Source organism: Monodelphis domestica, chromosome 3, assembly GCF_027887165.1.
Source record: "Monodelphis domestica isolate mMonDom1 chromosome 3, mMonDom1.pri, whole genome shotgun sequence".
Taxonomy (NCBI): domain Eukaryota; kingdom Metazoa; phylum Chordata; class Mammalia; order Didelphimorphia; family Didelphidae; genus Monodelphis; species Monodelphis domestica.
Window position 1 is genome coordinate 473,353,011 of NC_077229.1, and position 13,457 is coordinate 473,366,467.

General features: G+C 34.7%; 1 long non-coding RNA gene across 1 annotated transcript; it reads left to right on the forward strand.

The window, feature by feature from the left end:
- Positions 1-390: 390 nt before the first annotated feature.
- Positions 391-5,260, forward strand: LOC103096110 (uncharacterized). Its single transcript, XR_008917888.1, has 3 exons — positions 391-1,208; positions 4,554-4,603; positions 4,766-5,260. It is a non-coding gene; the product is annotated as an uncharacterized LOC103096110 (long non-coding RNA).
- Positions 5,261-13,457: the final 8,197 nt, after the last annotated feature.

A 13,457-nucleotide genomic window follows, 5' to 3' on the forward strand; every position in this document is an offset into this window, starting at 1 on the left:
AGGTTAAATTTATGCAACACAGGTAATTTTCCTGTTTTCTTTAAGTCTTCTCAGTTGCCAGAGAAAATGTGTGTCTCTTGAAGATAACAAAAAGATACCAAAAAAAAAAAATCAAATAAAAAAATCAAACCAAATTTTAAAAAGGAAGAAAGAAAGAATCAAACTTTAAGTTGGTTTTCTGCTAGGCAACTCTACCTCAGTGTATACCAAGATGGTCGTTTATCAGTATAATGGATCTACAGACAGCCTTAAACAATTGTCAAACATTCTTTTAAAAGCCATTAGTTTTTCAGCTAATATATATCTGTTTTGTGCATTTGTTGAACCCTTCACTTGTCACCGAAAAAGGCCTGTTAAACTAAGCAGGGCCCTGATCAGTTTTCAGTGAGCTCTGAGCCTCAGGGTTCACCTGGGTCACCCACAAGATTTATGAGGCCCAGCAGTTGCATCTGATTGGGACTGTTAGTCCTGGAGAAAACTGACACTCCCTCCTTCTCCCTCCTCCCCCAGCCCAGCACACAAAGTCCAGTAACTTTCCTGGTCCGTTCCCAGTGGCTGCCAAAGAGGCAGCAAAATGGATGACCTGTGCAGATACCAAAGTGGACATCAATAAAAAGAGATGGATGTGGACTGGTGTGGAGTGACGTGTCTCACTGCTGGGGTGACTGGGGAAGGGGGAACAGGTTAAAAAAACACAGGAAAGTTATTTATATAAGCTTCAAGGACAAGGAGTTTGTCACTACTTGCTGGAGGATTTAATCTTAAAGAATGACTCTTTCTCCTGGCTTCCATCATGCTCTAGTTGACAAAAAAGCCTGCAAAGTTATTGTAATCATTAGATACCTTTGTTTGTTGGCTTAAGTGCAGGAAATTGTATTAATGTTTTTGTCACCACAAGAGTGATTCCACGGAGGGCTCTGAGAAACGTCAGAGCTTAGGCAGGAAGAATGGAAGGTGACACACAAAAACAGAGCACCCATTTCTAGATTGATTCAACAGGACTGGAACTCTTCGTGATTCATAAGAGCGTTTGATGTTCTAAACAATTAACTTTTTTTTCCCCTTATGGAAACGGACATAAGCTTTAAAAAGGACAGACTCACTTCTACACAGTCTCCAAAGGAATGCTCTGGTCATCAGGGATTGGCATTCCAGAAGTTCTGTCCTGGATGTTGTGTTGCAAAGGCAAAGGGATTACTGGAAACTGGGTTAGTGGTTTTTATTTTATAATGATGAATATTTCATTTGAATCTCATTTTTTAAGTCATGTTCAGACCTGAGATTTTTGTCAGTGTAGGGATTCTTTGATGTGAAAATTCCCTCCACTGATGTGAGATAGCAACTTGTTTATAATTTATAGTTTTAGAGTGAGTAGCCTGGGACACCATGAACTTAAGTGACTTGCACAGGGTCATACAGTTAGTATGCATCAAAGGCAGGACTTCAACCCAAAATAACCTGATTCCAAGACTAGCATTTTATACTGTCTCTTTCTCTTTCAGTATCTCTCTCTGTCCTCTGTTTCTCTTACTTCTGTATCTTTCTCTTTTATAATCTCTCCCTTTCTGCCTCTGCCCAGATCTCTGTATCTGTTTGTGTGTCTGTCTCTCTCCAACTCATATATTCTCTCTGCCTCTCTGTCTCTCTGTCTTTCTTCCTCTTCATCTCTCTATCTTTCTGTCTCTCTCTCTGTCTCTCTCTCTGTCTCTCCCTTTCTCTCTCTCTCTCTCTCTCTCTCTCTCTCTCTCTCTCTCTCTCTCTCTCTCTCTCTCTCTCTCTCTGTCTTTGTCTCTCTCTCACACTCTTTGTCTCTGTCTTTCTTTCTCCTTCCCCCTTTCTCTGCCTCTGTCTCTGTCCATCAGTCTGACTATCTGTCTGTCTTCTCCCCACCCCAGCTTTCAGTCCTCTCTCTTTTCCTCAAACTCTCTGTCTCTGGATGCCTCTGTAATATGTCTCTGCCTCTGCCAGTCTGTCACTCTATCTGACAGTTTCCTCATCTCTCTTCATGTCTAATTCATTCCATGCTAGGATAAGGGAATGGTAGGGCCTCTAGACACTTCCCTCTAAATTCCAGGTTCCCTGATTCATCCCTGTGGCATACTGGATTCAGGCCAGGCTGATTATTTCTATCAAACAGTTGACACAAAAATTATTCTACAAGATATATCTTCTAAGTAAGTGTCTGCTCTGAATATTTGAAAACTTTAAAAATAAGTTCCTTGAAAGATAAGACAACAGAGATAATCTTACTTGATAACATTTTGATCATTAATGCTGAGAAAAATAAAATTAATATATGTCAAAGGTGACATTGTGCTAATTGCATCAAACTCCAGAACATCATAGATTCTGCTGAGTTTAAAGAGTTTAGCCTAACTATTCACACGCAAAAAAAAAATAAAATGAAATAATTGGATGCATAATGTTCATTGTTCAGGCTTTAAATGCATTTGGAGGAACAATCTAGAAAGCTTGTCATATATGTATGCATTGTCATGTATGTATTATAAATAACATGTATATATACATATATACACAATTAGCTTTTAGAAAGAGAACAAAAGGGTAAGTCATCCCTTCCTAGAAAAGTTATTCTTGAACAATTTGATTAAATAGAATATTTAGCTACTTGCTGGAACTTTTTGAATACTGATTAGTCACTCCAGACATTTTTATTTATGAATACACAGACTAGCACGTTGTATATAGTGTCTTATATCTGCATATGTAATACATCTAGAGACAGATAGACATAAAGGAGAAACAGAGACAGATATAGAGTTGAAGAGAAAGACATTGAAAATGAACAATGAATGCATTCCAGCTGCAAGATGAAAAAGATAGCTTAAATTACCTCTGGAAAATTATAAAATTCTCTTCATTACTCCAAAATGTTTTTTCCTAAAAAAGTGGACTTAAAATGCCAACATCCTAAGAAGGAAAAGGACCTATTTGTACAAAAATATTTATAGTAGCTTTTCTATAATGGTAAAGAATTGGACATAAATGGGATGTCTAGCTGAATAAATTGTGGCATATGATTGTGATAGAATACTATTGCACTATAAGAAATGGTGAGCAGGATGATTTTAGGAAAAAAAACTGGAAAAACCTACATGAACTGATAAAGAGTGAATTAAGCAGAACCAGGAGAACATTGTGAACATTTATAGTAACATTATATGGTGATCAACTGTGAAAGACTTGGCTATTATTATCAGCAATACAGACCCAGGACAATTTTGATGGACTTTTGATAGAAAATGCTACACACTTCCAGAGGAAGAACTGTTGGACTCTGAATAAAAATCAAAGTTTACAATTTTTCATTTTACTTTATGTTTTCATTTTAGTATTTTGTTTTTATATGGATATTCTTTCACAACAATGATCAATTTGGAAATAAGTTTTGCATGATCATCTATGTATAACCCAGATGAAGTTGCTTACTGTCTCAGGCAAATGAGGAAGGGACACAATTTGGGTCTTATGATTTTGGGAAATGCATTGCAGAAAATTGTTAATTCATGTAATTGGGAAAATAGAATATTAAAAAAATAATATCCTTCTTGCACTATGTCATGCGTGGCTATGAGCCACAGAATGCTACAGTCTGACAAATTGAAATTGAGCATCATTGAAAAGGCAATGGAGAGGCATATGGTAGGTGTGAATAGGCTGAACAAAACACACAAAAAATGAATTTCATAGAAAAATATTGTAAGAGATCTTATTAAAAATGTGCAATAAAATATGAGCTTATAACACTGAAAAAGGTAAGGAAAATAAACAGAAAGACAATATATTCCTCAGAAAAGTCTTGTGTTGCCTAGAGAATTGAAGAAGTCTCCCAATACATCAGGTCAATGTTTTTAGAAAATAAACTTAAAGAAGGACATAAATAAAAGTATATATGATGGGTTAGGCGGGGACTAGTTTCAATCTACATTAGTGGGGGGAAATGCCCACATCAATGAACTCACAGACATATTTGATTATTTGGACAAAAGTTCATCTGTCATTAACAAAAGCTAACTTCTCAATCTTAGAGAGCCAATTTTTATTGAATCAAGGAAGAAAATTGAAATGAACAAAGGAACAATTTTCAAGGTTTCTTTCCTTTTTCTGCTCAATGTGTTTATTTGCTTTCTGGGGCTCATTCTGCATTATTCTGTGTTATGTAGATGAGATATAAATATAAAATGTGATCAGTGTGGTTGGAAGTGATTATGCAGTCAGCCATGGCAGGAATAATGGCAGATTCCCCAGATCATGACGTTTACATGTGATTGTTCTATGCCCACTGTGTTCTGATTTTGTGGTTTCCTTCAGTAAACATGATCTAATATTCCATTATTTTGTAGTTGATGAAAATGGGGCTGCATAAATAAGACATTTATTTTTAGTGTTTTCTGATGTCCTATGTTGTAATATTCCCTTTGTTTTAGGATAAATAAGCATCTAAGACAATTTTACACCACCCTAAGTACTGGTCAGGTTCGTAGTTTAAACAATGGTAAAATAACATTGTCCTTCCTGTGTTTGCCTCCCAGTTTTGCTGCCAACATCAGTATCCTTTGGCAGGTTGGAGCGTGTGGAGTGAGTGAGTATCATTTTAATACACATTTAAAGAGCAGCCATAACTCTTGTTGATGATAACAACAGTGGCGGTGAAATGGGGGTTATTTACTAGGAAATAAAGTATACTATTGCATAAGCTAATATTTTCATCCACACTAATTAAGGGAACTTCTGTTTGGTTTAGATTTGGGGGAGATGTTTGTAAGAGAGGAAATTTAGACTCATTCTGCCAGAGGAACAAGACAAGCGGGGTAAGGGCAAATGGAACAGAGAATTCCAGAGAAAGAACAGAGAAGAGCTGAGAAGATTCAAGCAGTTAACTTCACTTCCCTTTGGGAAGCCTTTCAGAAAGGTTGCTCTGAAAGCACCTCTGAGCCCTGGTCATCCTTCTGTGAATCCAGACCCCCTGAATCCAGCAGAAGACAACAGGAATGGATAGGACTTTTGATATAAAGCTATCCATCTCAAGAAGATTTTCTCTACATCCCTCCAAATTCAGTTCCTGAAATTCAAATCATAAGTAGGACAGTTAGAAGTCAGGGCAGCTCTCACAAATGACCCCAGTGGGTCAGGCAGGCAAAGCCTGACTCTGTAGGATTTGGGGAGAAGGGGTTCAATTGTTAGTTTTTAGGAACTTCCTATTTTCCAACTTTCCGGATACCTTATCCCTCAATCTCAAAAACTTACTTTACTTTACTTTACCCTTTGTGTGTTCCTCCAAATAAATAGCTGTTCTATAGATCTAGTGCCTGCTCATAATATTCAGGGTGAGGGACCAGAAGCTTTAGGGAGGAGGGCTATATTTCCTCCCCAAGGAAGAAGAAACTGTTTAGTCCTGTCTACTTCAGCCCTGCCTCTGAAGGAAAGTAGTCAATAACCCTGAAGACAGATAATGTGGGTTTATTGAGGAAGAAGAGGGGAGGAACTATCTATCCTCTCTCTCCATCCTTTAACTCCATTTCTTCTCTACCACACTGTGGTCCTAAATTCAGTTGTGGGGAACTTCATTCCTTTCCCCCCTCCATTACATATTCAAATAATTGAAAAATTGAAAATAGTAGCATTTGTTTGTTGTTCATATGAAAAACTGTTTGTCCTCATGCAACACTGATTACTCTGATACAATTAAACTTATCTTTTCCTAGTGTTTTTAATTTTTTCTTTGAAAGTGGTTTAAAGCAGCTCATCAAATAAATAGGAGGAACTTATCCACAGATAGGTATCTTACCTGCAGGAAGCAAAAAAGTAATATAAATTATATGTTTTCCTTTCTCATTTGTTATCTCAAGTTGTGGGGAAGCCTAGTGTAGTAGGTAGGGAAGGTAGTAGACAGAGATAAGGAAGAAAGGCATTCTAGGCATGGGAAACATCCAGAGAAAATTCTGGAAACTGAATTAAAGTCCCAAGTCTGCTGCATGTTTAGACCTAGATAAATAATGTAATTCCTCATTGCTTTATAACAACTCTTTAATGGCAATGCAGTGATCCTGAACTACTTGGAGGAACCTACGAGAAAAACCACCATCCACATTCAGAGGAAACAATGTGGGAGTAAAAACATGGAAGAACAACTGCTTGAATACATGGGTTGAAGGGATATGGTTGGGGATGTATACTCTAGATGAACATCCTAGTGCAAATACCAACATGGAAATAGGTTCTGATCAAGGATACAAGTAATGGAAATAGGTTCTGATCAAGAATACAAGTAATACCCAATGAAATTATGTGTTGCCTGGGAAAGGATGGGTGGAGGGAAGGGAGGGAAATAAATTGAGTATTGTAACCAAAAAAAAAAAAGGAAAGAAAAGAAAAATACAGAAAGAAAGTATAACAACTCTTTAAGACTATAAGTAGCAGAGGTACAACTTTCTAATGTGGGGATGTTCTCTGTCAATGAAATCACAAATCTCAAGCAAAATTGCTTAATTATTAAATGAAGATTTTCACCAATTATCCCATTTCCCATTGCTCAAGAAAACTTCTGAATAGATAATGGACCCTTAACAGATTTGAAATACTCTTAACAAGTAAAGTCAATTGTTCCATAAGAAATGACAAATATGACAATCACAAAAAACTGAGAAATACCTCTTTGAAGTGATGCAAAATAACATTGTCCTTAATAACAAGAATGAAATCTGATAACCAAAGCTAAAGGACAACTCTTATCAGCAATGCAAGTTTCTAGGACAATTCCAAAGGACTTGAAGAAAAAAGACTATGCACTACTAAGGAAGGAACTGATGAAAGCTGAATGCAGGTTGAAGCATGCCATTCTCCACTTTATTTCCATTGTGAATTTTTCTCTAGTGTAAGTAATCTTCTTTCACAACAAGGTGGACATAAAATTATGTACTGTTTAATAATATGTATACAGTATATATCATTATCTGACATCTTGGAGAAAGGTAAGGGAGAGAGACAATATGGATTTCAAAATGTCAGAAAAACATTGCAAACTGTGCTGAAATATAATCCTGAAAAAAGACAAGTCAAAAAGCATTTATTGAGCACCCACTATGCCCCAGACACTGTGCTGCAGTCTTGTTGACACTATTTTCAAAAGTACACCCTCAACATTAGAGATTTCCCCAAGACTAATAAATTTTAAATGTTTCCCTTGTCCCTGATAAACAAATTATCCCCCAGATAGCCACCAAGTGTGCAAGTAGTGAATTGGAATGATAACAGAGGGGATACAGAACAGTTCCAAAGCCCTCAGACCATGTTAAGTGACTCAAAATGTAAGCAATTGCTTTGCCAAAATAATCAAAATCACACATTAATAGATTCCTAGAGCTCGAAGGACACTTAGAGATCACTTCATACAAGTCTCTTATTTTTAAAAAATAAGTATACTGAAATCCAGAATCCCAATATGAGTTATCCAAGGTCACAGAGCTAAGTAGTGATAAAATTGAAACAGGAAGTAAGCACATTAGCTTAATTCTTCCTTTCAAAAATTCATGAAATGGGGCAGCAAGGTAGCAGAGTGGATAGAGAACCAGTCTGGGAGAAGTTGGGATGACCTGGGTTCAAATCTGATCTCAGATACTTCCTAGGTGTGTGACCCTGAGCAAGTCACTTAATCTCAATAGTCTAGCCCTTATTACTCTTCTATCTTAGAATAAATATTTAGTATTGACTTGAAGACAGAAGGTAAATGTTTAAGAAAATCAGAGAAGTTGATCTTATCAAAATTCTTTTTTAAATTCTAAGAAATTAAAGACAATTCTTCAACACTTCCATATTTAAAACATCCATAATTTCAAGTATCCTTTCCATGGACATTGATCATAGACCTTTCAAGAATGTACTTAGTAGACCATTTCTATGACTTGAGTTGGTCAGTCAGTAAAATATTTATTAAATCAAGTATTTATTAAGTACTACTAAGTACCTGGGGCTATCCTTATATCAGAGAATACAAATACAATAAAAATTAAAGATAGTCCTTGCCCTCAAGAGGATTATATTTTAATGATGGAAGGGAACATATACAAGGAATATGAAAAGCAAATGGGTTGGGAGGGGTACCTGGCATGAGGATATGATGAAGATTTCCACTTGGTAAGAAATGAAGATATGGCTGGCCTATGAGCCCTCCTTAAATGGAAATTTTAAGAGAAATCATCTAGTCAGTCGATCAGTAAGTGCTAGGAATACAAAGAAAGGAGAAGGAAATCTCCACTCTCAATCAACTCATATTCTAATAGGGGGAAACCTTTAAAAATAAAATTAATTAATTAAATTAATAAAATAAAAACACATTTAATAAAACATTTCAAAGGAGAAATACTATCCTACTGACAACCATTCTGTATGGTAAAGTGAAAAAAAAACACTGAATTCAGAGTTTAAAGACCTGAGATAGATTTCCAGCTCTGAAAGCTACTGTGAAACCATATACCAACAATTTCTCAGTAATCAGCCTCTGTTTCCTCATCTTTAAAATAAAGGTTGTGGATTGATGATCTATATATAATATCAATTTCCACTCTCCAAATTACCTAGCCCAAATGTTTGTTTGATAACATACAGGTAAGAGATACACTAAAAACCTTTCAAGACAGTTAGAACATATATTTTGCTGGAATAGTCTTTGAGAACCAAAGTCTCCTGCAGTTTAATTTAATTCAACAAACACAACATGAAAGACATCAAGCTTTACAATCTACAAGCAAACAATATGAGCAGAAAAGCATATACAGATACTTTCAAGATGGTTAAAGTCATTAAAGTCATCAAAATTGAGTGGGTAGGGAAGTAGAATAAAGAAAGTTTCAATCAGTAGATGAGTTACTAACTATTCAACAAGTGTCAGGCACTGTGCTAAATTCTGGGGATACAAAGAAAGGTAATACAATTAAAATTTTAAAATATACATATGATACATATACAAATATACAAACACATATATATGAACAGTATATAGAACATTTCATATTTATATTATATTTTTTTTCAAGAAGCTTACATTCTAATGGATATAAAAATAGTTAAGTACATGCAAAGAAAATACAGAGTAGATGGACAGTAATTTCAGAAAGAAGAGAATGAAGACAAGGTGGGAAATGGAAAATGTCCTTTGCATATATTAGAATCTGAGCAGAGATGTGAAGGTTTTTTTCTACTTTTTGTCCTTTACTTCTATATATTTGCATTCCTAATCAACTCTTCTATCTTTTGATTGTTTGATGATGTTTACAACTGAATTAGTTTCAAGTTACTTCATTCTACCAATTATTTCTGCTGTGCAAGCCATAAATTTTGCTTTCATAATCTGTATTTCTCTTTTAAATCATTCAGTAGCTTCCTGTTGTGGTTTTGTCCTCTCTTGAGAATCACAGGGTACTCTTCCCCATCAGATATTGATTTATTTTCCAGTTATTTTATATATATTTTACATATATAATATTTATTCAGAAGTAATATTCTAAAATATTACATATACTTTATAATATTTATTTAGATGTCAAAATTCATTTAGCTAAACTAGTCCATATTCCCTTATATCACTGACATTTCTACTGTTACTTTATCTGCTTCTGCTCAATCAACAAGGTCTTTAATTGAGTTTATTTTTTCTACATAAAATGTTAGTTCATTTTAGTTGGATTTTTATCTTATATTCTCTTATTCTTCAGTTTCTGAATCCTTCCACTTTTACTGCAGTTTTCCTAGAGGTTTGGATCTCAAATATGTATCAATTCCTTCCACAGGGAATTCAAATTTCATTGAGCTCAGTGTCCATCTCAAATGATTTCTGGAGTAATAAAAATAGCTCCAGTTTGGATGCCATATTCTCTGAGACTGAATGGAGCACCGCACATGCTGGCAGCCTGCCCCATTTCCTTGTGTTCCTTAGTTCTTTACTTGAGTACTATTGCAGTACCACAGGCAAGAGAAGCGAAGATAGAAACAATAAGAACAACAAGAAGGCAAAAAATGAAGTGAGTCTGAAAGGAATATAACTCCAAGGTTACAAACCTAGTTTACTGGAAAGATGGCACTGAACTAGATATAAATAGAAAAAATCAGAAAGACAGAACTTCAGAGAATAGTTCTGAGCTCTGTTTGGGATATGCTGAGTTTTAAGTATCTATGGATATTGAATTCAAGATGTCCAAAAGAGAATTGGCAATGTAGAAATGGAGTCTAGGAGAGAGATCAGGACTACATCTATGGACCATGAAACCATGAATATAAATGTTGTAATTGAACTCTTGGGGAAACTGATGAGATCGCCAATTGAGATTGTGTAGAAGAAAAAAAAAGAAGAGGGCTCAAGAAGAGTCATGGAGAATGCCTATAGGTACATCACATAGATGAAGATCCTATTAAGTAATTGATTTGAGCTTTGATGAAAGATAAGAATTCTACAAGGCACAGATAAGGAAAAAGTATGTCCCTTGGAGAGTTGTCTGTGCAAAACATCTCAGAGATGAGAAAAGGAATACCATTTGTAGGGAGTAGATAATAAGCCAGTATGTTGAGAACAGAGAATGTCTGAAAGGGAATAATACATAACATAGGAGATGGAGGTGGTAGAATTTTAGATAAAGTACTTTTAATGAAAAAATTTTATGTATATAAACATATGTATATATAGACACACCCATATAGCTGAAGATAGCATTGTCAGCTTCATAAAACTGGAAAGACTTAGCACCATCTCCAAAAATAAGTGATCTTATTGCATAGATCTTCCATTGCCATGAAAAAGTTATTTACCAGAAATTTGATTGGACGTTCAACTTAACTATTTGCCATGACTCTGACTAGAGATCATCCAATGAAGACCTTATGTAGATGAATAGGAGAGTACAATGTAAAGTAAAGAACAAAGATGACAGTTGTATTATCAAGCAATCTCTTTTTGTAATGAGTTACAGCGATTTTCTATCAACTCCTTATTTCCTCTTGTGATTAGAGGACAAAAATCTATGCATAACTACAAATAGTAAAATGGAAAGCATACACACACAAACACACAAATAGAAACCCACCAATACAGCATAATGAACATTGATTAAGCATCTACTATACGCAGGTCATAGTCCATATTTCTTTCTAATTATTTGGATGGCCATATAATGATTGTAATATCTGTGAAGCGGCTGTGCAATCACTACCTATAATCATTCAAACCCATTGTTGCCATCACAACAATGTAGGCCACTTCATCTATGCTGACATCCACATTCTATCTTTTCCCCTAGATATAGCCAGTGTGCAAAAACACAATTTTAGTCTCTAAAATTGCTTTATTTTTTATTCTATTCTGTTGTAATAAACAATTCTATATTGCAAACCATGGGTAATACTTTGCTCTGTCTTTTCCCTAGCTGACTTTTTTCTACTATATTGTGGCTCCCAATTGTACTGATACTCATTCCATAAGCAACTTACATCACAATAAATAGCAAGTCTGCATGTAAAATGAGAAAATAGGATATGCAATAAAGAATCACAGTTTGGATCAAAAACATCTACAGTGAAAATGAGAGAGTTGGGTTTTGTCTCCTTTTGTGGGGGCTGGCTTCTGTCACAAAAGTTGGCTTTCATTTCTGTGAAATGTTTTACATGGTAAGATTTTACTAATAAATAAAAGCACAAGGGAAAGAAATCTTTGTTAGAGAAATTGGATGACTCCTTTAATCACTTGGAAAAGAACAAGGCAACAAAAGTTGTAATCTGTTCAAGCTGGGAAAGGAAGGATATGCTAACTAAAGACCAGGAAATAGATAATTAACTAAAAAATATTTAGGAATTAGTTGTAAAAATATTCATATCATTTTTACCCTTGACATTTCCTTTTTCTTAATTTATCACTGTTAAGTATATTTAACTAAAAAAATTAAATGTCGATATTCACAGGTCAATGAGGACAATAAACCTTTTCTGGAGGTTCACAAATGGCATCAAGCAATGACACTTTTGGTTCCTTAATTAACATGCTTTTGTTTGGAAGAATGTTTTATTTTCATTGAAAATTTTAGGTTTTTTAATTAGTTTTCTCATCTGTAGGTAGGCAATGGACATTTTTTATCAGAAATCATAATATACATATATATTACAAATTAAATATATATGTATATGTATACGACATTTACCCCAGATGGAATTAGAAATGAACATCTCTAAAGCATGGATTAGATATGTTAAAAGACTATAGCACTCCATTTATATAATATATGTGAAGATACTGCTTTGGGAAGCTTTCTTTCTCTATTTCCTTAAATGGATCCTTCCTATCCCACTCTCCTCCCAAAGTTTTTATATGACTTTTAGTTTTAAACTGGAGCAAGAACCATTGTTTATCTTTATTCAAAAACACTTAGTTGTTCCTTTCTTTGTAGATGCATCACAATTATCCCTTATCAATGAAAGCTTATATTCCTAAGTATTGAGAAACTAAAATGATAAGGCATTTATTACAAGTCTGTTTTCTAGGGTTTTGTGTCAATCGTATAAAAAAAAAAACTAAAGTTTATCAAGTATTTTTACCTCCATGTAATATTATTCTATTCATTTTATTTTCTTAAGTAATATGTATGAGAAATAAATATTATTATATTTGACCTGCTAAATGACCATTGACCTGATAAATGAAGAAATCCCAAAGATGCTCAAAAATCCCTGAAAGGAAAGCCATCTTCCTGAATAGTAAAACCAGCTTTATCACCCTAAACTATCTTCTCCACCCCACAGGAAGTTTGAGTATCAACTAGCCTTCAGTTCCTTCTTCAATCTTCCCTCTTCCCACTAGCATGAATCAGCAGTAAGTCAAGAGTCCTAGTTTATTCTTACCTCATTGTCTGGTACTGCCATACACAGATTAAGCACTCTTTAAAAATTAACCAGATAGGGCTGCCAGCAGTAGGGAGGTCTTCCTCTGGGGCCCCAAGAGGGTGCTCAATTTCACTCAGGTTCCCAATGGACCTGGCTTGTTTCCATCATGTTCTGTTTTCCTTTCATTTTGGATATCCCCTCAATAAAGCAACTGCCTTGTTTTACTGTCTTACTGTGAGCTGTTTCCTTGTATAAAAGTACAATTGCAGATTTTTTCCAAGTCTGCTAATATAATTTAAGAATAGTAAAGTTTTATTAGCAGTCCATTTGCAGGTAGATTTTCTATTTTACCTTTTTTTAAGTTGTTTTTCCATTTGAAAAAAAATGACAATTTATACATTTCAAATTGAGAATAGATATTTGTTACTCATTTCACTGATTATGAATTACTTTTTTTTACATTGTATTATTTAAATCTTGGAATGGTCCAACTACTTTGCAAAAAATAAAAATAAAAAAGAACTCCTTATCTTAACTCTTCATTTGATTGATATAAATTCTTTGAAAGCAATGCATGG